The following is a 22983-nucleotide window of genomic DNA, read 5'->3' as shown; positions in this document are numbered from 1 at the left end:
TGCAGAATGCTTAGAAGATGCTCTTTTCTAACCTAGCCTTCTAGGGTTTAGTGCAACTGCTGAAGAAACTGGGCTGCTTTTGGTTCATTTCACATGACAAAATGTTTAAATGCTTGGAACCAAAGTTTCACAACTATACTTTCTAGGCTGACAACAATGGACATATGTACAAGTCATTTAAGACTAACGCATAGAACAATATAATTTTATAGCTATGGATTAACTATCCACAGGAGGCGAGCTTGGCTGGCCTCGTAGCTTGTTCCCTACTTTATACATACTGCTCGTTCTTCTCTTCCAGGAAATGTGACTGGGAAGAGAATTTTGGTCCACTTTCTTGAAGTTCATTTCCTTTTCTTGACTAGAAGACAAATGCAAGTAAGGTGGAAATATTTCTGAGCACCCTTATTATCCAAAATACTGAACAGCATACGTTTTCTTGTGTGAGCACTGTTTTCTTTTTTCCCATGCAGTATTATACTCAACCATTAATATTTTTATTATTAGTAGTAAAGTAATTGTGGTTGGGGGTCAAATACCAAGCATTTGGACATACACCAAGGCAATTCTTTTGAACACACAGGCAACTCCATGGTTCAAACAATTGAACTTGGCTGAGGAATGCTAAGAGCTACTATCTGAGCCATAAGTTTCCTAAAATCAGTGCAAGCGCTGAGCATGCAGCTCACAGAGGGGGCCAATGGCACAGGCGTTCTCCCTCACAGTAAATATATAATCCTGGTTTTCAGTGAGACTGCTCCCATGTGTAAATGTTTGAAGAATAAGCAACACGATTTGTATGCAGGTGCCAGCTGGTAAGACACAGCACATCTGTAAATACCTGAGCACGACATACGAAGAAGACCTGCTCATCCATCCCTTCCCAAAATGCCAACCTTCAGATGGAAGGAGGCAAACCCCACCAAACTTGGTGCCATCCGTTCCAACCACAGTTTTCAGTTCATCCACCTGCTTGGAGCGCTAGAATATTTCCTTCCCAGTCCTGACTCCTCACTCTCCCCTCAAAGTTACAGCATGCTGAAGCCCTGAGGAGCTTCTCGCTCTCTCCTAAAATTTTGGGATGTCACACTGACACATCTCTCTGTGAAATTCGCACCTCCCTTAGTACTAATTTAGACTGTAAGGCTACCATAACTTTAGTATCTAAGTATTTCCAATTAATAATAAAGTATAAGAGTTGAGATGAATACATCAAAATTTTACTGTTTTAATTGTACATGGATAATGCATTATCTAAGCCACTTTCACTACTAAAAAAATAAGAGTGTGGAAAAAATCCTACCACATATAAATTTAATTTCTGTCCACTAAATTACCCTGTATATTTAGACTGCCTCTGTAAGAAATACACATGGCACTCTGTCTTTGGACAATTAGTCAGCCTTTAAGCCTCTTGCCTTAATTGCTGTTGGTATTTTTACATACTTTCTTCATCAGCTCTTTTTTCCAGTGATGTCACTGTAATTATTTCTATTTGGCCTGGATGGTTCACATTATTTATACAGTGAGATAGCTGTCTTATATTTCAATTGTTTGTCCATTTTTAGAACTGAATTCCCTATAAAATTTCGCTCCCTACTGTCAGGGTGGTTCCCAGCCATCCACTGTGATATTGTTCAGAGGGTGGGTAGTGATATTTAGCAATCCTTTGTCCTAGCGACTTCTCTGTGCTGTAAGATCAGAACAATGGTTTCTCTGAACGCACTGGCTCACATCACCTTTTCCTAGGCAGGTCAGATAGCAATCACCACTTCAGCAGAGGCACTGTGATTGCTAACACTGGCATCATTCCTGCACTGGAGCGTCTCTGCTGGGAGTCAGAGATTTATTCATTGATCAAAACGAGTCCCCTAACCAAAGTTCCAGGAAGCACTTTTACCTGGGCTTAATTTTAAGCTTGTGGGTACTTACATACAGTCCAAAACTTCTCTGTTTTCCTGGACCAGAGTCCTTGCCAGGAGTAATGAAGAGGTTTGGAAGACTTGCTCTAAACTGGTAGCGCCAGAAAGCCTGCCTGTTTTCCCAGGCATTTCAAGTGATCAGTATCAGAATACCATGAAGCAATAAAAGAATGAATACCTCTTGTTGCTATTTTCCTGCAGCATCTACCAAGCCATTATTATTGTGATCAATAATTGCCAATAATAATTGGCAGCAGCCTCTCCTTTATTGCCTCTATTGTTTGCCAAAGATGTCTTTATTTTTAGTAAGTCTGGGTGAACAGGACAGAATGTGTTAGGAACATTTGGAAAACTTTGTGATCTAAAGCGACAAAGACCTTTCCCCCGGGGCACCAGCAGAAAACAGCAGAACTCTACATGAGTTAATAAGTAAGAGCAAAACAACTAAAACCTTGGGATTTACCATTTTCCAACAGTGATTTTCCACAGTCCCTGTTGATCAGTATTTATTATTTACCCCTTAGCTTCACAGTGCTTCATTTTCACTTGAGATACGGGTTATTGCTTTGCAAATTGTATATTAATACTGCTTGCCTACAAGTACTTTAGGTATGATCCCAGGGGCAGTGCTGAATGCATTTTAATGAACATCTGAACTTTGAAAATTCAGTAGCATTTATTTTAACCACAACTAAAAGACAAAGCAGAACTCCAAATTTGGTGATCAGCTTATATCTACTTATGCATAAAGAGAGACTGAAGTAGGGTAAAATTCACTCCACTGCAGAAGACATGCAGTAAGCCTGCGCTCCATTTCAGTTGTCCCCACAACAGGCCTTATATGCTTCAAAAAGCTAGTCCTGAGACATCCCAGGAAAGGAAAATATTAGCTTTTGCTGGGAAAAAGCAAAACAAAATGTATTTAAGATACAAATGTCTGCTTAGAATATTTGGGGCTGTAACAACTTTTGAAGAAACCTGGCAGAGTAGTTTATAAAACAAGCAGTTGTTCCCTCTTTGCATATTAGTAAGACATCATGAGAGAATTAGGATAGCTAAAGTATTCTCAGATGTTTGCAGTGATCACTCCCCAGTTGAGCGTTTGGAAAATCCAATGTGTAAAATTTCCCATAAACAAAAGGATTTTTAAAATGTCGATTCTGGGATGTTCTTGGCTGAGACTGCTGGAACAAATAGGAATAAGTTTATGAATATAAATAGCTGATATGGATTGTGCTCAGGAATATTTGTGCTAATAAGCCAGAAATAAAAATAAATAAAGTAAAATTACATGCAAAAAGTGACAGCGCTAGCAATTTAGAACTAGTCCATTTTCACTCATCCTGTTTCAACCCACATGTGGTACAAACCTGACACCAGACACTAATCCCAGAACAAACCACAATTTGAATACTCCCAACCGAGCTGTGTAAAAATGTGTGTGAGCCTTGCATCGTCTTCCATAAATGCTCTCACTAGCCTCACCCCAAGTCATTTGTGCACCAGTAACTGAATACATGGGTGACAGTATCTCTTCTACGTGTAGAACTTTCTCCAGTTTCTGCTAATCAAAATATTTGACTGAACTCCTTTTTCTTTACACATGCGAAAAATAAATCAGGGATGGATATTCAAATTCTAGGAAAGAGTTGTCTGTAAGATGGCATAGTGAGCCTTAGAAATAAAACTGAGCAGCTCTGAAGTGAAGAAGGGACAAAGCCCAAAGTCTAGGGAAAAAAAAAGAAAAAGGATTTCTTACCTTTCCATCAGGAGTTGATCAGGGGTGACAGGATCCAGTTTTGATTTCTGGCTCTCTTCTCAGAAACCTGTGAAAATTAAACTCAACTTTTTTAATTGTGTGTTTAATGGATGATACTTTCATCTTTGCCAACAGTGAATGAAAAAACGTTAACTTCGCTGGGGGGGTGAGAGGAAAGAGTATAAAATGCATTCAGTGAACTACTATCTTTTTTCCCCGAGTGATAATAATTATTCACCCACAATTGCAATTAATTTTGGATTAGGTGTTTGACCAGCACCTCTATCCTTGAAGCTGGAGGTGTTGGCATCCCCAACCTTCATTCAATTTCGGAAGAGATTGGTTCCACTGTGTTACAGTGACTGCAGCTAGGTATGGGCTTACCAGCACTTTCCTGCTACATTACAAATATACAATGACATTAGGTATATACCATGTTTTAAAGAAAAATATCCCCAGATAGTCAAAACGAAACACAAAGTGATGGTGTTTTAGACCTCCCTTTCTTCAGACTACTGCCAGGAACAGTCCTTTTCTCCTGACCCTCTGCTCCCTGAAAAGGGCTCCTCACATGTTTTGGGCCTTACCTCTCAGGCTTTTCTGCACTTGAGAAAGGATATGTGACTGTGTGTGCACATGATGCATTTTAGTTGGAAACAATCATAAAAAAACAGTTTTTTTATAAAAAGGCCTACTTCCAAGGCTGCAAGCAGAAAACATCTCAAATCAGCTTGCAGTCACAGGGAAGGCTGATGAAGGCCAGTGCAAGGCAGAATCAGAAGCTTCTCAGCTAGGGCTAATTACTGACCATCAGCCTGCTTTAAGCCAAAATCTCCTTCTACCTCCATCTCACAGGTCCTCCCTCCTTTCCACGGCAGTTCAGTCTCCAGGTTCAGACACCGGAGCACCGAAGAGGCTGTACAGCTGCCTTAGGATCGTTCTTCCAGTGCTCAAACAAAGCACACTGACACAGGCCATCTCTGCCCACAGCTCAGCCCAGGCTCTCAGCTTGCTTTCTCCAGATGACCCAAGGCTTAGGATCACCCCTGATGGCCTGGTTTCATGACCAGGCATCACACAAAGCAGTGTAGTAAGACCTACATTATTATTATGCCCTCCTAACATGCCAGCACACACAGCAAGCTTCTTCAAAGCATCTAGTCATCCCTTCTGCAGAGCCAACTACTCAACCACAGCAGCAATGAGTACCTACCGGGGTAATCATCATGGCAGAACCCCACACCACACCCAGAAAGAGCCATAAAAGCTGGCAAAATGGGAACCAGAGGGCATACTCCTCCTGCTGAGAAGTAACCAGGGTGGATCGACACCCCCCAAGGCCATGGGGCTTCTCTGGGCAGAGCAGTCTGCCTTTAGGAGATCTTGCTAGCTGAGGGCAGTACGCAGGGAGCCAACTCCAAATGGCAGGATATTAAAATAACTTAGGCCAAGAGACCCTGCGGTCACCTGGTCCAACCCATGCTCAAAGCTGGGCTGTCTTGGATCAGGTTAGGGCCCCCTTACTGAGGTGCAGCCACCCAGCAGCATTGGGGACTCGGACACAGGGCACCGAGTGCATACATACTGAGGATATTTTTGATCACATCAACTACAACCGTTGTAACAAGCTGATAAATACAGGGGGAGGAAAAGAAGAAGCTACACAGAGGAGTATTCTGTTTGCAGCCAAATTCAGACTTGTACTTTAAATTGCTTCCTCAGCCCAGCAGAAATGCACAACTTGAATTCGATGCATGCCATGCCTATTAAAATACAGCAAACCTAAGGAAGTCGGTGAGATCTGTTTGTACTATACACCTTAGCTGATGTTTTGCCCATCATAGTTTGGTAGATGTGAAAGTAGAAAAAAAGGCACCTCTAAATGCCGCACACTGGAACAGTCCATTTGTTGTGCTCAAAACCATCAGAATATTTGCTATGTCGCACGGGCAGGATGGGACCAAAGCACCACCCTTGGCAGGGTTTGGGGAAGCAGCTGGTGGTTTTGTTTACTTGGCTTTAGCTGAGACTTCGGAAACATCACTTCTGGTGAGGGAACTCCTTTTGTGAGACGTGTATGTCGGCTGGAAAGGTAAGATGACAAAGAAGGAAGCTCTCCAGCCTCAGCTGCGAAATGGAGAAACAGAGTGGGTGAGAAGGCGAGGAAGAAGCAGAATTCCCTAATTCCCTGCTTCCATACCCACAGCAAGCTGAGTGTTCTGCTCACTTTAATGATTCAGTAACACTTTCCAAAATAGGTTAGCCCAAAAGTTTTCTCTGCAAGATTTTTTTGTCTCTTCCTCTCCCTAAAAGCCATGCCACAACTTCACCAGATAGAACAAGGCAAATATGCTGAACATATGGATGCCGAAGGAAATGATTTCTCTAGCAATGACCACATGAGAACTGTTAGAATTTCCTTCCGCAGCTCATGACTTTTTAGTGGTTTGGATGACCTGGATAGGAAAAGCCAATATTGAGGATCTGATTTGAATTTTCTATGACAGACACAGCAAATGCCAAAAAAACCCTTCCGTTCCCCAAAGTGTCGATAGCACACTTCGGCAAGTACACAGTGATTTGGGCTAGCTGGTGGCTCCACACAAGCACCCAGAGATGTTGCAGAAGACTATTGCTGAATTTCTTAGACTTTTCTTCAACATACAAAAACATTGTCATCATCATGGTGCCCAAAAATCAGTAAACAACCATTACATGTATTAGATAAATCTGTCTTGGTCCTTAGATAACTCCCTTTCAAAATTCACAAAGATTTAACACTTTTGAAAGTGCTTTTGCTGTGTGAGGTGAAGAAATACAGAATGTAGAGGTGGTGCGGGTCAGATCCAAACATTTTTGCGGTGTCCATAGCCAGCCTACATGCTGACAGCTGGTTTTGAGCACACCAATCCCTGCTGTAACCCCCCTCCCTCGCTGAATACAGTAGGGCAGAGCTGCAAGCACCCCGTTCTAACATGCTCAGCTCACAGGGGATACCTCAACCTCCCAACAGTTTCACTAAAAATTCTTCCCATCCATAAAAATACAGGAATTTATCTTTGACTAAACAACCCCCTCATCTTTAATTGTTTGGGACTGATTTTTTTGTGTGCGTTTCCATTTTTACAAAAATACCCAACCTTGGGTGATCCAAGGAAACCTGCTTACAGGAAATTGTTCCCACAAATGTAGTATTTTGGTTCCCCAACTTTTCCCCTATATAAGCTAATCGAATGCTTTTAGTAACAATTGGAATTTGGTCACGAGCAAGAACAAAAATGTTTTCCAAAGGAGATTCTCTCTCCTGGTATCTTTCTTTACTGTGCATTGTGTGGACATTTTCTGCCCATATAATAGAGGGCCAGAAAATCATCTGTCAGGGGATGATGGATGATGAAGTCTGCTACTTCGGCCTCAGGGCCTGGCCCCGCTGCTATACTTGACTTAGCCTTCAGTAGGCACTAAGTGTTCTGTCAGATTCATGCCAAGGGAAAAGCATACGCCTGCAACTCCCCAAAGTGTGGGAACCAGAATAAACAGAGACATTTTTAACATTACCACACATTCAAAATCTGCTGTGTCACTTTCCTGTAAGCACTGTCCGTATTTTTGTAATACATGCAGTCATTATGGGTTTGTGGCTCTGTCCGTCACTGCTGTTCTTTGCGGCGCGCTGACCGAGGAAACAAATGAAAAATAAAAGGAATGCACAGAATACATGACCATTTGGCTGCCTCCTATGCTCTGTCAGCGAAGGAGAGAGGAGTTCTTGGGTTTTTCTTGTCTCCCTTGCCCCCAACGACACTTTTGTTGGTTTGTTACAAGGCTTTTCTCACCTCGTGCAGCTTTATTAATTCAGGGGTTTTTAGAGTCCCCCTGGGTGCTGTATCACCGCACATCGATATGTTACCACAGGGCTATAGTTAAAAGCCGGCTTCCATGCTTCTTTCCACCCCAAAAATTCCATCAATCATTAAATTATGCTGTTTGGCTTGGACGGACTGCAGCAGGACTCTCAAAATCTCAGGCACGTCCATTATGAGCCCCATGTCCCACAGATCCAAGCTAAAATGATAGCTTAAAAATTATGCAAGTCCAACATTGTCTTCTAATGCGTACTTTCATTTCATATTGCCTAGCTACTATTTATAATCAGGCTTTTAAAACAATGTTCTTAAAAGAACATTGTCAAATGGGTCAAACGCAGTCAGGCTGGAATTTCCATTCTTCAAAAATTCCCCAGGGATGATTATCACCATGTCTCCTCCTCTTTCATCACTGCCTTAGCATAGAATATTTATACCTTGGCTAGTATTAAAAGGCTTGATTCCTTGTTTAGGGGAGAGAAAGAGGGGAAAAAATGCCATGAAAATTAACAGTTTAAATTACACAGAATAATCCGGGCCCTTTCCCCACCCCACCCCAGTGCAGGTACAAGCTCTACCCAGAGAAATCAGTATACAAGCTTCATGTAAACCTTTTATATATTAGATATCCCTTTTGCTTCAGAAGAGATGCTCTCCAGCCCTGATTTACCATTGGATAATTTCAGAGGAAGGGTCTTACATTTTTCTCCTTTCGCAGAGCTTCCTGCAGCTGGCAGAAATCACTGAGGCCCTACCAGGCTGTAAAACCCAGAGCTGCACTTACAGGTTTGGACCAGGCACACGAACCCTTAACAGCATCAGCAGGTCCCCCCAGCACCAAAAAAGGCATGTAGCAAGGTAAGTATTAGACACCATTGAAGAGAAGAAGGTTTTTTTTCAGGCTAGCTGGTGTCACTGTCATAACTCGTGCAAATTCCAGATTTCTTTGGATTTGACACAAATGTTTATCAGAGCATGGAGCTTGCTCCCAAAAACTATCTTTCCCTATTCATAAAGGAATTGCCATTTGCAACCCTCACACTGAAAACTGAAGTCATTTTATGTTATTAGATAAAGATCCGTTCCTCTGCAGTATCAGTAGGGCTTTCTTTTCTACGTTAATACAAGACGATATCCATCCAAAGGTCCGTTCATCTTGCCTTACAGGTGGGTTTAGCTGACAGCTATGAGCCTGACTTGACTTTCATACCAACACATCCATCCCAGCACCACTTCCCTACAAAATATTCCTGTCATTCAACAGCTGCAGAACAGTTTAAATGCTCTTATCTACTCTGTGGGATTCCCTTGGGGCTAACTGTTCCTCGAGATGATCTTTACCCTTCTCCTGAATCCAATGCACTGAGACCAAAAAAGGCATCGTGGCCAAGGATCGGTGTGACTACAGCAATAATTACCAGTTCAGCAAATAAGCTGCTCATTGCAAGCACTGCTGAGGCTATACATGAGCCAAGAAGAACCCAGAATCATTGTGTCAGCAATTCTCAAAGACTATTTTAAATGCTATCAAGTTTAATAAAACTTTTACAGCGGAGTACAGAGTGTACTTTGTGTTCCTTTGAAATTGATGGAACAAGCCAATTTTTCCAGGTTTGTAGGCATAACATGTATTAAATTATAATAAGAAATAGCTATTTAAAACCATGAAATGAAAGACTATAATGTACATTTAAAGGTCAACAACTGCATGAGTTTTCTTATTATATATTTTATCTGAGAAGTACTGGAAGACAAAGGAGCTCTGGCACCGTACATGTACATCTGGAGACTCGGTCACTATTCTCTGTTCTGATTTGGACAAGGAACCGCATACATACTGTTACAGGATGGCTCTGCTTCACCTGAGCCTCTTTCAGAACTGCCTTTGCCTATTAAGAGGGTGACTTACACCCTTTAAGTAATTTCCACTACATGTACTACATATAGACAGGGCTTATGGAGCTGCAATAGCAAGGTCAGACTGAAATACTGTGATTTTATTCCCATCTCTGCACTATACTTTCTTTAGGTCTTTCACTAAATCAGCTTTAATGCGTCTACCCGAATTTCTTGTCTGCAAATACAGGGGGTTAGTATGTCATTTACATGGGAAGAGCGGCTGTGTTAACTAACGCTGCCAAGGAGAAACAATAGAGATGATCAGCAAAGAAAAGCCCATTAGAAAACACCCAGATGAATTGGAAACCTCACTGAAGGTCAGGAAAGAAATGCAATATAGGTTTTGGCTTTTAAAACCATTTTAACATTTCAGCATTAAAAGCATTTTATTTATAGAATCAGAGAATCACAGAATATTCCGAGTTGGAAGGGACCCATAAGGATCACCAAGTCCAACTCCTGGCACCGCACAGGTCTACCCAGAAGTTCAGGCCATGTGACTTAGCGCACAGTCCAAACGTTTCTTAAATTCAGACAGGCTCGGTGCAGTGACTGCTTCACTGGGGAACCTGTTCCAGTATGCGACCACCCTCTCGGTGAAAAATCTCCTCCTGATATCTATTTCTTACTAAATATGTCTAAAATCAAACTTGAACTACAAAAAAATGATAAATATTGCTGCTTTTTTATTTTTTTTATTCAAGTGCCATTTCAGTGGGCCTCCCATATTCTAGTCTCTTCACTTAAACTGGCTCATATTGAGAGGGATTTAAACAGGGCTTTATTTTAGCAACACCTTTACAGCAATGTACTTTCCTGGCTCCACACACAGCAAAATCTACACACATGGACAAGAGCTCAGCATCAACCCTATTTTGCAAACGCCTTTCATTTGCTAATAATTACAACCAGTTTTCCAATTTCCTAATGTAAAACCCAATACTGTAGTGCACTGAAATACGTACTTCATGGTACAGACCTGATTAAGCTTCACAAACCCCTGAAATATTCATCCATGTTTCCTTTTGTTGTGTAGATACATACATATATATTGCATATGGAGCCGGATTTAAATCCATTGACATCTATGGAATGCTTCAATAGAAAATAATTGGGATCAGTATGGGCAACCTTATACCTTGAGGCTACCAATCGGACAGCTTTTGGGCATTAAACTCAGCTGGCTTAAATGAAATATATATTTTTTTGGAGAGGAAATCTTACAGTATTCATCAAATATGTAAAATACAACATAGAAAAACACTATCCCAACACAAACCCAGGTGTTTAATGATGAATGTTGTGAAATTGGCACGACTTCGAAAAGCACAGCTGTGATTAGGATATAATTATCTTATGCAAGAAATCCATTTCAGAGCTATAATTCTTTGCTGCTAGTGACAGGAACAGCTTTTTATTATTTTCCACTCACCTGAATTCTGCGAAGCCAGTGCAGCCGTAAAACATTGCTTTGGATTCTATTCTGGCTCGGAGTTCTAAACATTTCTTTTTTTTCATAGCTTATTGAATAATGGTGACTTCTTGTGAAGAACCCAGCTTTCATTCTGAAGCTCAGACTGATGGAACAGGGCTGGCAGCACACACACCTATTATTTATTACTGGTTAAATATGGAATGAAAGTAATTGGAAGAAACAGGGACGCCACAAATATTTGTACGTTACACAGCTCATCTGCAGCGAGATTCTGTATCTCAAGCATTTCATCCTATCAGAAAGACACCTTAATATGAGAAAATAATTCCACTTGTGTACGAATACAACAAAACTTGGATGCACGCGTTACCTGCTGAACTAGCTTGCATGTTATATTCTGCACAGACATCCGTAGCAGCACACATGTGTACCATATGGATCCTTGTACTTTCAGATCAGAGTCTGGTACCATTTGAATACAATTGCAAAAATTGCACAAGAGCCATATTGTCAAAATTGGCTCAAGGGAGGCCAAGATGTGGCCATGGATACATAAATCTCCTTCCACCAGAAGGAGGATTTTCTTTTGACACAGAAAAAAAGAACAGGTCTGTCTGGGAAGAAGAACCCTTCCTGACCAAAAATCTCTACAATATGGCCCAAATCAAAACCTAAAAGGATTGTTACTCTAATGACTCAAAATTTTAAAAAACAACCTCTCTATTCCCCTCCACACCCCCTTCTAAACTTTGGATGCAATAACACTTGAGTGGAATAAATAAGATCCAAAGAAATTTCAGGATTTAAAATTCACAGCTTCCATACGTGCAGTGTTATTTGCAAAGCCTATAAACTAACATTAAAAACTTCTGAGAAAATTCATTTCTATTTTTAAACTTTTTTTTTTTTTTTACATTTGGCATGTTTAATTTAAAGAATGTACGACTGCAGACAAGATGAATTTTCTAGTATCTTAATCGTAAAATTATATTACTGTTACGTATTCACAAAATGGTTAAATAATATTCATAAATTAAAATAATGAGACTGCAATAATTTAGATTGTTCTACAACAGTCCTAAAGGTGAGTAAAAATAAAATAATCCATCTGGCTATTTCAATTAAAATCTGCTACACTGTAATAAAAAAGTATTCAGAATTAATATAGTCAAACACATCTGCCAAAAAAATCCTTCGCTCCGATTGACTGAGACTGATTCAACTCTGCCGTGGGCTCTGGCCACGAGAGAGAAGCTGCGCTGGATTACACAGCCCTATTGAGACATCTTCTTTAAATAGGTATTTTAAAAAGTCATGATCCCCTTTTCCACTAGATGTTCTCTGTAAACATTTGGGAAATGAATCACTCAGCAGCCATAGAATATAAGAAGAAAAAAGCACTCATAACTTGGAAAAAAATAGCTGTATTTCTTGAAAGAGACGAGAAGGCTTTCTGTAATATGAAAGCACAGCTTAAAAGATATGTTAGATCCATGGAGATCTATTGCATAAGGCTGAAATTCACCCTCTGTGTAGAGACTCAGCACAAGATTTACCCAGTCATCAGCCATGATTCAGTGTATTTTACAGATTTAGATGGGACGGGACTGAAGGAGGGATACCACACTGGCCCTCTTCTGGTAGTGCCACCGCTCCCCTAGGAGGGAGCTCAGCAGTGCCCCAGTTACACCTCCCCACTTCCCAGAGCCAAAGGGACAATAACGGCCCTGCAGAGTAACCCTTGCAGCAGAGTGCTTGGAAAGCCACCTGACTTATAACCCATGGGAATAAGCCATAAATGGTGGAGACCCCAAAGGACTTTGTGGAGGAAGACTGCTTGCAAGTGGCTCAGAAGGCACTGAAGGTCCCAGGTCTTCCAGCCATGTGGAAGTCTGCATGTAGCAGTGCAAGTTCAGCAGCATCCATCCTGCAGGAACCAGAGTGTTTCCTGTCTCTGGAACTCTTGTGGAAAACACAATGAAGTGTTGAAGCACTACACGAATAAAAATTCTTGCTTCCAAAAGCCTGCAGCTGAAGTGGAGTTCAGCTGGAGAAAGGGTATTTCACCGGGAAGCTGGACTGGATTATTAACTCAGGAAATCTCCATTCTCATGGAAATCTCAAGTCAACTAAACCTCTAATGAGGTCTTCCTGTTTCTGTACCTTCCACTACTTCTCAATAGGAAAACTAAAGGAAATCATCCACTTTGTTTTACACTGTACCTCGTCCTCTTTGCTTTTTCTTTCCTGCTAACAGCATAGAGAGAAGGAGACTCGAACTGCAAATTAATTATGGTACAGATTATTTCCCTGAGACTTTTCAAGCCTCATTAAAAAAACTCAATTCTCATCAATTTTATAATCCACTACCATTTGTTTTGAGACTTTGTCTCTTCCCCAAAACAGAGAGGAGTGCCAGTAAACTGGGTTCGAACTCTGCATTAATCAAAATAACTTTGAGTTCAGCAATTATTAAACCCAGATAATAAATGTGGAAACTGCGACATATACAAAAAATGATGTAATTTGTTTGACATGCCTAGTGGTCCAGTGCATTAATTAGGGGCCTGACAAGTTTATGGGAAGTATTTGCTAAACATAGGAAAGCTCAAATTGGGAACATCTACAAACAGTACAGTATTCCCAGCCAGCAGTAGGAGCATGGGTTGTTGGAGGAACGGGTTAGAGCATGACTCAGTAGCTGTAAAACTATCTGGAAATATTTAAGTCAACAACAGTGATTTGTATCTATAAGAAAATCTGAGGGCTGGGGCTAGATTTTTGGATTCGCTCTGAAAATTGTACAGGAAATGATTTCCTGCATGCAAAGCTGTTTTTGCAGATATCAGTAACGCAGTTGGCTTAGACCTGACCACACACAGGTAGATGGATGCCTTCACTCTCCCCTCTTCTCCCTTTTTCCCCTTTACTCCTTTGTGGGTGGGGTGAACGGAGTACATTTAGGGATCTGAAACAAACTTTAAGCCACATTTTAAAAAGGGAGAAAAAAGAGGGAAAACCATGAATTATGATGAACAATGAGTCGAGCACAGTAAAGCTTTCCCCATGGCAGGAGACTGGTAAATGTTGGGAAAACAAAACTTTATAATTATTGACACTTGTGCTGGAGCAAATCTACGCCAAACCATTAAGTTGCTCAACCACAAAGAGATTATTAAAATCGTTTTGAGAATCTGGCTGTGCTTCTCTTCTGGAAATAAAGGTGAGGTGGAAAAAGGACTTTATGCCTGGATGTTCCACAAAAAAGCTAACTTGTTTTTAATTGCTGGGTCGAGTGCAGGGCTGTAATTGCAGGAGGAGGAAAGGGAGGATAAAGGAGTCCACTGCAATATTTCTGTGGTGATGAAAACCTAAACTGAATGTATTATTTTGCAATTAAAACATCTGAGGCAGTTGTTCAGTATGTTTACAATGAGAATATTGAGAATAGATTCAAGGGTAGGATTCTCAGAAACAGGAATTTCCAATAAAATATTATCTATGCAATCAGAATGCCAACTCACAGGAGGAAAAATGCAACGGAGAAGTTGCATCATCTTAAAAAGCAGACTTGGCTCATTCTGTAGAAGATGCAAACCAGAGCAACCTCTAAACAAAACAAGAGAAAATGAGAGAGAGAGAAGCTTCCCAGTCACCAAAAGTGAAATTAGTTATTTCTGAGGGAGGGAAAAAAGGTCAAAAATCCCAATTTCCCAATAACACCCCTTTTAATTGGGATAAAAAGGGTTTGGTTTATTTGTGCTGATCAAATAATCTTTTTTTTTTTTTTTTTCATGAAGGCTCTGCCTTTATGGCTACATCTTGTTCCAATTTTGGTTTCGTCCATTCCCCTTTCCTCACAACCATAGCTTTCATATAGGCTTGCCATACACCAGATCCCATCTGTCTGTGACCTTGAATAAACAAGGGGCCTTTGATGTTCGTACGCACTTCCAACCACTTTGTCATTCCCGGTGATATACGAGCCCTGCTGTAGTGACATGCACTCATTACTGGTTTGTGGAAGTGCCTTCTGCTTCTTCTCCTGATGTAAGTTTACCATAGAACAAATTTACTGTAATCTTTCTGTTAACTTGTGCTTCCCTACAGAGTGAGGAAGAGGTCAGCAAGGCAGCACTGGGATGCTGGAAACAGCAGTTCTGCACAGGCAGCACCCTGACAGCCAAAAACAAGGGTCTAATTCTGGAGCAGAAATCACACAACAGCCGTCTGACCAACCCTTTGGTGATCAGAAGAGAATCTGCTTGAAAACAAACATGACAAGGAATCTGCTAACTGATGGACAGATTTACACACCCCACACAGCAGCTTTGTTGTGGTGTTGTGCGCTCATCCTATTACATTTCAAGGCTGCTGTTCAAGGCTGTTGGGTTTTGGCACTGTCAAAACGAAACGGAGATTATGTGGTACCATATGTCAGGCAGCTGAAGCAAAGGATTCCTGGCCTAACGAGTTTGCCTTGCATTGAAACCACTGGAGCAGGAGAGGTGGGTGGTGCAGGGTGCACCCCAGCACCTCGGCAACTCCGAATACAACTGCCTGGGAGCTTCTCCTCCTGCCAAGTGCAGAGCAGAGTTCATCTTTCCTCCATGACAAAGAAGAACACGAAGCGAAACCCTTTGGCAATTATTTTTTAATGTAAATGCATGTTTATTTCATGCCCTCAAGCCTTTTAGTCCTGGTTGTTTGTGACAAACATTCCACAATAGGCTCTTTAAAGTCTGGCATATGTGCCAGTGCTAACAAACACACAGCAGAAGACATAAGACAATTAAAATGAAAGACGACAACAACATGCTGCTAATGGTTTTAAATTATTACATTGTAGAATACTTACTGGTACATCATGGAGGAGCTATCCCCACAGCTCTGCACGAACCTGGGCTCCATCAGTAAACTCATCTTTATCGTGTAATACATTGGTTTTCTGCTACCGTGACGTTTGTGCTCTGCGCTCCAGCACCCTGGAACTGCGGGTAAGGCAATGGCACAGCCACGTGCCAACGATGAAAAGATGCTCACGGCCCACGTCCTGTCAGTGCCCACCCTGGAGGCACCACAGGTGACTGAAGATCGAGTTGGATGTGGCAACTGCAGCAGGACGACCTGCAAGCACCAAGAGGACAGGCGCGGGAACCAGCTTCCAGCCCAGCCCGTTTTGGGGAGCAATTTGACTGAAATAGCATCTGAGATGTGCTCCAGTGGAGCTCGCTGAGGGCCCTGGAGGCTGCAAGCTGGCTCTCTCAGTGCTGGCTTAGATGTTTTGCCATGACAGTTCTGTTTTCTGGGGGACTCCCAGTTCAACTGGGGGTCCCACATAGGTAACTACAGCTGGAAAATGGCATTTAGGCACTTAAACGTAAGGTGTCTTTTTTAGAATGTTACCTATAGACAAGCAAATGCACTATCAAAAATTTAAGCAAAACAAAACAAAACAAAACAAAAAAAACAGGAAGGAACCACAGTAGGTCATGAGTCACTTTTTTTTTTTTTTTTCCTACTAAAAAAAAATGCAGAGGTTTCAAGGTCTGTTCTTTTTTCTTTTTGAGATTTGTTTTTTAGGGGAGTACGGAGGGAAAGGAAAGGAATACTTTGGGGTGTAAGAAACTCAGGAACTCAGGTTCAAGTCCCCTGTGCCCCACACTGGAGACAAATGCTCTTGTCACCCTTGTTACTTGCTGTTCCTGGATGGCTCACTGCCCTTCATCCCAATGAATGGCAAAGCTAATGCTTTCAAATAAAGCTTTTTAAAAATCAGATTTCAGCAAGGTGGAGCTCTAGCTGGATTTAACAGATATCACCTCTGAAAAGTAAGCTTCATTGTTGAGAGATAAATGGAAATTTACATCCCCTGCTTTAAGAACTGGCTCCCAAGAACTCCTTTTTCTGGTTCTTTCCCTTATGCAATATGTGCTACATAAATATTTCAGCAAGAGTTTTCAATGCAATTTTAAAAATAAAGATATTACATTCCAGAAAGACCAAAACCCCTAGCATTGTCCCTTTATGTTACTGTCACAGCTAATAGAAATTGCCCATTTTCCCCCTCCAATGGAACTGCTATTTACATTTACATAATGATAACTAAGCATGTTAGCTGTAAAGACACTCCGAGCATCTCTGAAAAGTTTTTATGAAGTATGAATTGAGAGCTACATGGAAAGATTTTCACACAAAGCACTTCTTTTTTTTTTTTTTTTTTTTTTTCAATATAGCATCTATCCATTCTTCCTTTCCCCTCCTCCCAGACTTATTTTTTAGCCAAAACGAAAAGACATGCACACTTGTCTTCAGGTTAACGCCACAAAGGGAAGGAATTTTAAATCCCATGAAAGAGATGAGGCTCTATGAAGCTTAACTGCTCTAAATTATTGAAGTATTGGAGAGACTTGGAATTTTTTAGCAGTCACAAAATACATTTGCAAGGAATATTAGCTCAGGAATAATGGAGAAGAGAGATTTCTCCCCTGCCTGGCTGGTAGCTGAGGGCAGGGCAGACAGGTTTGTTTGGGGGGCTGCAGAGAAATCAGGCTGGGCTCCTGCCTGAAGCCACGGCCACCGGCCCAGCCGTCCTCTGCAGGGCACGGCAGGAGGTTCAGATATGTTCTCTTGCTGACACGTGATAGAGTTTTCCCTGTCAAAGCTCAGCCACCCTGCATCGACTGAAGCCCAGCTGGGAACTGAAGCAACCGTGCCACTCGTGGCCGTGCTCTGTGCAACTAACCACGTGCGGGAGTACCAGGAGCCAATATGGACAAGTGATGCAGGTTTACTGCAAAACCCACTGCCACTGATAAGTCAACAGGTAATACTAGTATCATTTTGTGTAAGTGGAACACACTTCAGCAAAAGTTAGTCCAGATCTGCACCTGGCCGAGGTCTTTTATTGTGTGAAAGGAAAAATTACTCAAGTCCACTGCTGGCTGAAATAACAGCTCTAAGTCCCTGTGGCCCCTAACAAAATTTGGTACTCTAGTGTAAAAAGTGCTTGCTTTATTTACTGCTAGTGAGGACAGATAGCGTCACGTTCGTGCATTTTTAAAACACTTCCATGAAAGGGGCATTGCCCGCTTGAAAACCACGTGCTGAATGAAATTTGGAGCACCCTTCTGCCACTGCAGCCTGCCTCCGCAGACTGGCAGAGGAAAGACAAGGGAGCCACCAGCACACTCAGACTGTGCGAGGTGCTTGACCAGCAGCCGGTAGGTGTTAGCCGGTTATAACATCTGATCGCCATGCACCTCTTTTTGCTCACGTTAGCCAAGGGAGCTCTGTAGTGGATGTGCATTTATCTTTGTTTTCCAGAGTGACTTGAAATGCCTTGCCTGAGGTTCTCTGCCAGCCCAGGATTAAAACGTTCCTCTAGAATACCAACCCCCTGACCCAGCCAGCAGATGCAGTAACTGGCTGCAGTTATCCTTCTAGGAGACGCACAGCCCCTACACGCAGGAGGAATGAAGACTTCACTGGGTCTTTTCTACTAAAGCTGGTTTTAGAACTATCGGCGCCCTTCCTGACAAATTACCAATCCTTCACCGAACGCAAGCATTGCACACGTTTTTAAAAGATCCCTCTCCTCCCGTGCACATTGAGTGGCAGCTCTGTAGAGTCTGGCCTGGAAGAGATCTAATATTGAATCAAAATTCATTTGGATGCAACTTAACAACAACACCAACGACAAAACCAGACCTATTAATACTTTTTTAAAGAGAATACCTTCAAAGCATCGTTACCGAGATGTTTATCTAACAAGGAGAGACCAAAGCACTGTAATGTGTTTTTCAGGCAAACCAGAAATCCTGTGCTCAGAAGAATAAACATTCATAAACTCTGCAATCTAATTTTATACAGCAACAAAAATGTACAATAAATTTCACAGTGCTATTGATCCTAATACCATTGGCATCGCCCCAGCAATTGATTTAGTCATTTGATCAGCTGGAGAAAGGGATGGGGAATATAATATTTTAGATGACTTCATAAATTCAGAACCTCAGCTTTCAAGTCCAACCAATACCACAATAAACCATAGAGACCATAAATGGAACAACTAAAGTTTTGTAATTACAACATGGTTTATAATGTAATAATTTAACACATGGCAGGCATGTTTGATTTATGCAAGATGCAGAATAGGAGGCTGTTTCTCTTTGGAGCCGTAGCAGCAACACATTTCCTTGATAAATATTCAGAACAATTAAGTTTGATATCTAAACTTCCCCAGATGAAGTCTGCATGCCTGGCATTATCCAAATTTGAAGGTTTAGGAGGGGAAACAGATCTATTTTCCCATTCTGCAGATTTTTGGACACCACTGGGGCAGCACGCTTCCCAGTTCACTGGTAACTTTGTGGACGAAGAGGCAGTCGAAGAACGAGGAAGCCTGCACACCACCACGGCCTGCCAGCAAACCCAGCCTGGGAGCCCTGTGGATTTCGGGGAGATGTTTCTACACGTTCAGGCTTCCTGAAAACACGTGCAGCTTGCTGTGAGCAGGGGATAAGAGGAAAGGGGTTATGTCTGGCCACTGACATCTAGTCCACCTCGGAAAACATATCTGCTCTGAGAGAAAAGAAAGCTTTATTCTCTTGATAGCAATACATCCATTTTCATAAGTTCGTCTCAAACTTAAGGAAAAAACAAACCCAAAAACAGCAAACCAAAGCACCAGCCCTGCAAAATCAATTTCCCTGTTCTGAAAAGCCTGCAGCTGTCCCCAGGCACTCTGACAGCCGGCAGAAGCCCGAGCTCTCTCACTGCAGCCCAGGATCTGGATCCATCTAAAATTCAGCCCCAGCTGATGCTGCAGCTCTCCCAGGAAGCCGGTTTTACACAGCTTGCATCTGCTCTTGAGCACTGCAAAGCGAGAAAGTGACCCAAGCCCCTGCCTGTGTCTGTGGACAGGTTTGCACCTGAACAGGAGCAAGTTGTGGTGCAACAGCAGTTCCTTTGCACGGGGCGCCTCGCTCCGGTTAGGTATTGCTGCGGGGCTCTGGCAGCATTTTTCCACCGCTCACTCAATGCAACATCCTGACAGCTGGGTGCTGGGAAGGTATTTGACAAGCATCCCAGTGCCGAGGCTTCAGAGGCCCTGGGGAAGTTACAGGATCGAACTTACAGCAGCCCTTAAAGAGAAGGCCATATACTGCCCCATCCGCTATGGAAAATCCACAGCAAACACTCCCAGCCAAGGAAACGAAGCCGTGACACGAGCTTCCCTGGCAGGATGGGGAATGTGGGAAGGCATTGCCTGATTCCAGCCTGCTGCCTGTTCAGCTGAGCATCTCACCTGTTCAGCATCTCACAAAACACCTGCCTGTGACGGCACAGTCCCTTCAGTTCAAGCAGCCCAGCCCGGTGAGGAAGGCTGAGCTATGTCCCTAAAGGCCTGCATGAAACAGGGGCTTGACAAATACCAGCAAATACAGGACTTACTGCCATTAGCTGGTACTTCTGAAGAGGTGCTCCCTTTTTTTAATCTTAATTTCTAAGTATCTCTTAAAAAAAAAAAAAAAGCTCCTCTTGAGTTTCATCAGAAATGACTTGGATGATCTTCTGTTAAAAGAATGACTTTTATCCTCATTCAAATACATATTGTATTGGCTTAGAAACATCAAAGAGGCAATGTCTTTACATATTCTATTTCTAAGAAAAGAAAAGGAGTTCTCTCTTTATTAACATTGGTAATGTTGAATCTTATAATGAAAAATGCACAAAAGCAATATTTTTGATGAATAGGTAATAGAACAGCACCGAATAAGAGCGCATTAATATTTTTCTTCCCTAAGACTTGCTCAGATAATGCACCAGGAGGGTTTGGAACGGAGACGAAGCCACGAGCAAAATGAGGTCAGTGGTCTTCCCCTGCCCTGTGTACTGCCCAATATTTTTGGTGCCCTTGCACTGCTCGAGCCCAGCTGTCAGCATCCGAAGGGCACAGCACACACGAACGCAGCAGGAACCCTTTCTCTCAGGCCAGAAGTGCAGGAGTCAGATGATGCTGTCTGACTGTACTGGTACTCAAACATTAGTGAGGCAATTATTTGAATTGTTACAGAAGTAGAGACTTTACGAGCAATGTTTTTGTACCTTTGAATATTTTTAGTTTTTATTATGTCAGCATGTGACCTGCAGAAAAGTCCATAGCGTTTTTGGGTAAAGGTGGGGACACATCCCTTCCATCTCTGCTGTGTATAGCGCAATAGAGCCTTCATGGTGTTCTCCAGAAAACTTATTTAGGCATCTGGATTTTGAGCATTCCTTTCTCTCTTTGTCATTCTTCATCACTGTCTTTGAACGGTCAGATAATACAATTATAAAGGACTACATAAGCAGCTAGGCTGGGAACCAAAAAGGAAGAAAGAGAAAGAAAATAAATAAATCAGGCGTGCCATTCCCCTTATGTTATTTAATTATAGACAAAAGAAATTTTAAAAAAGGAATATTAATTTGAATAAATAGTAGTTTAGATTGAATCCTAAGGAGATTTCTGTTGAGGTGTGCAAAAGGGATGTCACAGTAGAACACACCACAGTAGAAAACAGTAACATATTTTTAGATTCCTATCACATCTGGAAAATGCCTTTACATCTATGTACAAAAAAAAAAAAAAAAAAAAAAAAAGTTACTTTGTTCTTCAAAATGTTTTCACTAGGCTTTGGAATTTCAAAAATCTCAAGGATTACTTGGAATTTCTGCAGTGATCCCTTCACACAATTGTCTTTGCTCATCTGGTTTTGCACCAAGTGGAAAGGAGTGACGTCCGCTGCAGAAGGAAGCATATTCCTTCCCAAGTCTTTCACCTTTTCTTTGCTTATTTTATAACAGAAGGAAGAAACGTTTCATAGCAACAAATACCTTGAAGGATGAAGATGTGCTGGCATCAGAGGTTGTGCAGGAGGGTAAATATCTGTGTGAAAAGTGGTAGATAAAGGGTAAGGGTGTATTAGAAAAAGCAGAGCACTAAGGAGAAAGCAGAGAGGCGCTAGTATATTTTGAGGGGCACTGATGAGACACAGTACCCTCTCTGTGTTCACCCTCATGAATCTCTCACTCTGCCTCGCAAATTATTTTCCACAGAGGAGGATTTAATCTACATCTCAGCTCAAGACCCAGCTGTCTGCTCGTTTGTCAGCTTCTCACCCCATCATTTCCATACCGGAAGGATTGCAGGCTACAGCCGTCAAACCAAAGCTGTGGTCACCGGTGTGACATCCGAATTCATGGGGCAGGTTCTTACTTTGTCCTTATTGCAAAAGCAACATTACCATGCTCATCACATTAATTTACAAATAATTTCACTATTCTCCATCTTTTCCTTTTCTCCTCTATCTCTGTCTACTTGTCTAACTTCAGTACGTACCAAACTCACAGCAAAGACTTTGTCTTTTCAGTGTGCAGAGCTTGGCTCATCCGGGGACCGACTAGAGATAAATAATAAGACTACAATTTAATCTGCACTCAATCACTGTGATCTATGGAATAGCAGCGTCTTGTTTGAAGTGTGGTATTACATTTGGAAACAGCAAACAAGAAGCTAATTATTTTTTGTGTTTGTACCTGTCACTCTTTCCTATAGATTGAGCCAGTGGCTCAGCCTGCTTTGGAGAAACAAGAGACCAACAGGGCTGAACCGCGTTAGGGGAAAAGAGTTCAAACAAAGAGGACCAGTGCGTCTAGATGCCTACAACACCTGATGCAGTGGCTCGGGACATGGATGCAATACTAAGTTATGTAGGGAAGCTCCGGCATTTTCGTGATTACGGAGTTCAAAAGACGTCCACAGACAATCAAAGAGGAATTAACAAATAGCGTACAAACTGCATGGGGATATGTAAGGGAGAAAAGAGGAGAGGAAAAGAGTGCTGGGATCCGGGCCTCATAGCTTTGGTAGGCTCACAGGGTTTGTAACAGCTACTGTAATTTCTGCATGAGAATAAACACTTCAGAGGTGGGAAGAGGAAAGTGGAGAAAAGAACTAACAGTGAAAAGAAAGGGAAGCAGCAGTCATTCCCTCTGCTTTTAAAATATAAACTATTAGAAGGAAAAGTTTCTAAACTTAAATCCAAGAGTCGTAACAGC

The 22983-nt window shown here is 41.9% G+C and overlaps 1 long non-coding RNA gene across 1 annotated transcript in view; it reads right to left on the bottom strand.

Annotated features, from left to right (window-relative positions):
• Positions 1-274: 274 nt before the first annotated feature.
• The window catches only part of LOC118172930, an 82962-nt gene continuing 60253 nt past the window's right edge, over positions 275-22983 (bottom strand). The window contains exons 2-3 of the long non-coding RNA XR_004753907.1: positions 3682-3748; positions 275-361 (exon numbers count right to left, since the gene is read on the bottom strand). This is a non-coding gene — a long non-coding RNA (uncharacterized LOC118172930). The remainder of the gene's footprint in view (positions 362-3681; positions 3749-22983) is intronic.

Source organism: Oxyura jamaicensis, chromosome 11 (genome assembly GCF_011077185.1).
Source record: "Oxyura jamaicensis isolate SHBP4307 breed ruddy duck chromosome 11, BPBGC_Ojam_1.0, whole genome shotgun sequence".
Lineage (NCBI taxonomy): Eukaryota > Metazoa > Chordata > Aves > Anseriformes > Anatidae > Oxyura > Oxyura jamaicensis.
Note: the sequence above shows the minus strand (reverse complement) of the source record. Positions and strands in the feature narration are given on the sequence as shown.